The 5339-nt window shown below is 36.3% G+C and overlaps 2 pseudogenes; both read left to right on the top strand.

Moving 5' to 3' along the window:
* The first annotated feature begins 1016 nt into the window (after positions 1 to 1016).
* On the top strand, positions 1017 to 1682 carry LOC123596366 (annotated as a pseudogene).
* Positions 1683 to 3080: 1398 nt separating this feature from the next.
* LOC123596365 lies at positions 3081 to 4874 on the top strand (annotated as a pseudogene).
* The last annotated feature ends 465 nt before the right edge of the window (positions 4875 to 5339 follow it).

Here is a 5339-nt window from a genome sequence, read left to right as displayed (position 1 = left end):
ACACTTCGTAAGAATTGCCAAAAAAAGGATCAAAGACCTAAATATAATATTCAAAACTATGTAGCTTCTATAAGCTAACATTGGAGAAAATGTGAATGACAGTGGGTATCAAAGACTTTCAAATGACCAGAAAACACTTAACAAAATGGCAATAAATAAATCTCTATCAATAATTACTTTAGAAGTAAATGAACTAAATACTCCTAAAGGAAAGAAAGGAAGGGAAAAAAGGAAGAGAAGAAAGGAAGGGAAGAAAGGAAGGAAGGGAAGAAAGGAAGGAAGGAAAAGAAAGAAAGAAAGAAAGAAAGAAAGAAAGAAAGAAAGAGAAATAGGGGTGCCTGGTGACTCGGTTAAGCATCTGACTCTTGATTTAGGCTCAGGTCATGATCTCATGGTTGTGGGATAGAACCCCACATCAGGCTCTGCACAGACAGCACAAAGCTTGCTTGGGATTCTGTCTCTCACTCTTTCTGCCCCTCCCCTGTTCATGCTCCCCCCTCTCTTTTTTCTCAAAGCAAATAAGTAAACTTTAAAAAAAATACAAGAAGGAGGGAAGGGGAAGGGGAAAGGGAAGGGGAGGGGGAAGGAAGGAAGGAAGGAAGGAAGGAAGGAAGGAAGGAAGGAAAGATGGATGCACATAGTGTGGCAGAATGGATAAAAAACAAGACCTATCTATATGCTGCTTATAAGAAACTCACTTTAGATCTAAAGATACACACAGATAGAATGTGAAGTGATTGAAAAATACATTACACACAAATTTAAAACAAGAGAAAGTTGAGATAGCAATACTTATGCAAGACAAAATAGATTTTAAAACAAATTTTAATGAGATAAAAAAGGACATTACATAATAATAAAAGGATCAGCCCAAAAAATATGTATAACACTTGTAAATATTCATGCATGTAACATACGAGAGCCTAAATACATAAAACAAATATTAATAGATACAAAGGTAGACATTGACAGTAATAAAACAACAGCATAAGACTTTAACACTGGGGATCAGGAATATGGCTGTGTGGTCAGTGTGAGCAATCCAGCCACTGGTGCAGTGCCTTCCGGCCTTCAGTGCTGTGTTGGAAGGCAGGGGATCACTGCATCCTTTCAGCACTGCCACTCAGAGAACTGCCGTAGAGGACTGCAGTTCTGAGGACCCTCCTGATGCACTTGGACCCTCTCTTGCAGAACAAGCCTTAAACCTTAAAGCTGTGAAACTGGAGAAGGAAGTCCAGGACTTAACAATGAGATACCAGAGAGCTGTGGCTGATGATGAAAACATAAGGTGGCAAACCCAGATATATGTAGAAGATGCCAAGATATTGGAATCCAGAGTTTCTGTAAGGACTTGGTAGAGGTGGCAGACGTTTTGGAAAGGACTGCAGAGTACATTTCTGAAGAAACAGAGCCCGGGGACCAGAAGCTTACTCTGGAGAATATCTTCCAAGAGTTATCACTTTTAGAAGTAAAGCTAAAGAGTGTTTGCCAAACATGGCCTGGAGAAGATGACATCCATGGATGACAAATATGACCCTCATGAGTATGAACTCATCTGTCATGTGCCCACTGGCATTGGGGTACAGCCTGGCACGGTGGCATTAGCAAGACAAGATGGCTATAAGCTTCATGGCCACACCATTAGCAGTGGAGTCTCAGAGAAGACTATGAATGAGCCATGAGGAACTGAATGTTCTCCTAGAGTGCAGTCACCTGTGGTTCCTTGATTTATTAAACTAAGTTTGCATTTGGAAAAAAGGAAGGAGAAGAAGAAAAGAGAAAGAGAAGGAGAAGAATAAAGGAGAAGGAGAAGAAGAAAAGAAAAGAAGAAGAAGAAGAAGAAGAAGAAGAAGAAGAAGAGGAGGAGACTTTAATATTCCACTTACATCAAATGGTAAACTATCCAGATAGAAAATGGAAACATTGACCTTAACATTAGACCTAATCAACTTAGGAGATTTAACAGCACATTTATCAAAAACCAGAAGATTATGCATTCTTCTCAAGTACACATGAAAATTCTCCAGGATAGATCATTTGTTAGGTCAGAAAACAAGTGTCAATAAATTTAAGAAAACTGAAGTCATATAAAGTATCTTTACTCAGCACAATGATATGAAACTAGAAGCCAATTTCAAGAAATCTGGAAAACGACAACAACAACAACAACAACAACAATGAGAAAACACAAGTCTAAACAACATGCTACTAAATAACCACTGGGTGAATGAAGAAATCAAAGAGAAAATCTAAGAATACCTTAAGACAAATGAAAATGAAAACAACACTTGAAAAACTGAGAGATGAAGTGAAAGTCGTTCTAAGGGGAAAATATACAGCAATACAGGCTAACTTTAAAAAAACAAATCTCAAAGACACAATCCAACCTTACACCTATAGGAAGTAGAAAAAGAAAAAGAAAAAAAGAAAGGAAATAATAAAGATTAGAGTAAAAGTAAATGAACTAGAGACTAAAAATCAATAGAAAAGATCAATAAAACTAAGAAATGGTTGTTTGAAAAGATAAAATTGATAAACCTTTAGCAAGACTCATCGAGAAAAAAAAGGAGGGACCAAATAAAATCAAAAGTTAAGAGAAGTTACAACCAACCCCACAGAAAACAGAGACTACCATGAAAAACTACACACCAATAAATTGGACAACCTAGGAGAAAATGACAGATTTCTAAAAACATACAATCTTCCCAAATTGAACCAGGAAGAACCAGAAAAATTGAACAGGCCAATTATTAGTAATGAAATTGAATTAGCAATCAAAAACTTCCCAATAAACAAAAGTCCAGTAACAACTTCACAAGCAAATTCTCCCAAACATTTAGAGTTACTTATTTTTATCAAACTATTTAAAAAAATAGAAGAGGAAAAAATGATTCCAAGTTCATTCTACCAAGCCAGCTATACTCTGATATCTAACCTAGAAAAAAAGAAAATTACAGGCCAGTATCACTCAGGAATATAGTTTTTAAAATAGTCAACAAAATATTAGCAGGTCAAATTCAATAATACACACAAAAAATCATACACCATGATTAACTGGGATTTATCCAAGTGATGCCAAGATGGTTCAACATCTTGAAATCAACATGGCATATCACGTTAACCAAAAAAAGAATAAAAATTACATTATCATCTCAAAAAATGCAGAAAAAAGCATTTGACAAAATCAACCTTCACTGAAAAACTACAAGTAATAAGTGAACTCAGTAAAGTCGTACGGTATAGCATCAATATATAAAAATGTGTTGGATTTGAATACACTAATAATGAAGTAGCAGAAAGAAAAATTAAGAAAATAATTCCATTTACAATTGCACCAAAAAGGATACCTATGAATACATTTAACCCCAAAGGTAAAAGACCTGTACTCTGTAAACTATAAAACATTGATGAAAGAAAATGAATATGACACAAATACTCCATGCTTATGGATTTGAAGAATTATTACTGTGAAAAATGTCCATACTACCCAGAGAAATCTACAGATTGAATGCAATCCTTATCAAAATACAAACAGAATTTTTCACAAAACTAGAAAAAATAATATTAAAATTTGTATGGAACCACAAAAGACCTTGAATAGACAAAGCAATCTTTAGAAAGAAGAACAAAACTGGAGGTATCACAATTCCAGGTTTCAAGACATACTACAAAGCTGTAGTCGTCAAAACAGCATTCTACTGGCACAAAAACAGACACATAGATAATGGAATAGAATAGAGAGCCTGGATAATAAACCTGCATTTATATGGTCAATTAATCTCTGACAAAGAAGGCGAGAATATACAATGGAGGAAAGACAGTCTCTTCAATAAATGGTGCTGGGGACATTCTTATGAAACAGGACTACTTTCTAACCCCATACACAAAAATAAATTCAAAATCTATTAAAGACCCAAACATAAGACCTAAAACCATAAAAATCCTAAAAAAGAACACAGGCAATAATTTCTGTGACATCATTCATAGCACTATTTTTCTAGATAGGTCTCCTGAGGGAAGGGAAATAAAAGCAAAAATAAACAACTAAAGCTTTTGCCCAGCAAAGGAAACCATCAACAAAACAAAAAGACAACTTACTGAGTGGGAAAAGATATTTGCAAATGATATGGGGATTAATATCCAAATTACATGAAGAACTGATATACAACTTAACATCAAAAACACTAAAACATCCCATTAAAAACAATGGACAGAGGACCTGAATAGACTTTTTTCACAGGAGACATCCAGATGGCCAACAGGCACATGAAAAGATCCTCAAAATCGCTGTCATCAGGGAAATGCAAATTTAAGCCACAATGAGATTTCACCTCACACCTGTTAGAAAGGCTAAAAGTGGCACTTTGAATCGGGGCCCAATGAAAGAGTAGGCTGTGGGGTCTTGGTTTTCTAATTCTTTTTCTGCCTTGCTTGTTTAAGCCTCAGCAGAATTCAAAGGCTGGCAGTAAGGCTGGGAAGGACTCTGGAAAGGCCAAGACATAGGGACATAGCCAGCAGAGAGCTGGCTTGAAGTTGCCAGTGGGCAATATTCAGTGAAATCTAAGATAACCAGTCATGGACGTGTGGGCGTGACTGTCGCTGTGCACACTGCAGCCATCGTGGAGTACCTCACCGCAGAAGTACTTGAATTGGCAGGAAATGCATCCAAACATTTGAAGGTAAAGCTTGTTACCCTTCCTCATTTACAACTTGCTATTCGTGGAGGTGAAGAATTGGATTCTCTCATCAAGGCTACAATTGCTGGTGGTGGTGTCAATCCACACATAAACAAATCTCTGACTGGGAAGAAAGGACAAAGACTGTTTAAAGGATTCCCGGCTTCCTTATTATCTCAGGACTCTAAATACTCTTAACAGCTATCCAGTGTTGGTCATTCCAGGGGACTGTATTTCTGTGAAAAACACAACACTGCCTTTTTGTAATTCTATTTGAGCAAGTTGGGAGTTTAATTAGCTTTCCAACCAATCAAATTTCTGCATTTGAGTCTTAACCATATTTCAGTGTTACTGTGGCTTCAAAGAAGCTATAGACTCGGAAGTAGGGGATTTTGATTGAATTGACTTTACAAAAAAAAAAAAAAAAAAAAAAAACTTGTATGGGTTTTAATTGTGATGCAGAAGTTATAGTAACAAACATTTGGTTCTGTACATTGTTTCCACTCCAGTGGATAAGCTGATATCAGTAAAGGTCATATCCCACCCCCATCCTGCAAAAAAAGAATGGCTAAAATCAAAAAGACAAGAAACAAGTATTGACGAGAATGTGGAAAAAAGGAAACCTCATTCACTGTTGGTGGATGAAAATCCACTGTTGGTGGA

This window comes from Leopardus geoffroyi, chromosome B1 (genome assembly GCF_018350155.1).
Source record: "Leopardus geoffroyi isolate Oge1 chromosome B1, O.geoffroyi_Oge1_pat1.0, whole genome shotgun sequence".
NCBI classification, from domain to species: domain Eukaryota; kingdom Metazoa; phylum Chordata; class Mammalia; order Carnivora; family Felidae; genus Leopardus; species Leopardus geoffroyi.
Note: the sequence above shows the minus strand (reverse complement) of the source record. Positions and strands in the feature narration are given on the sequence as shown.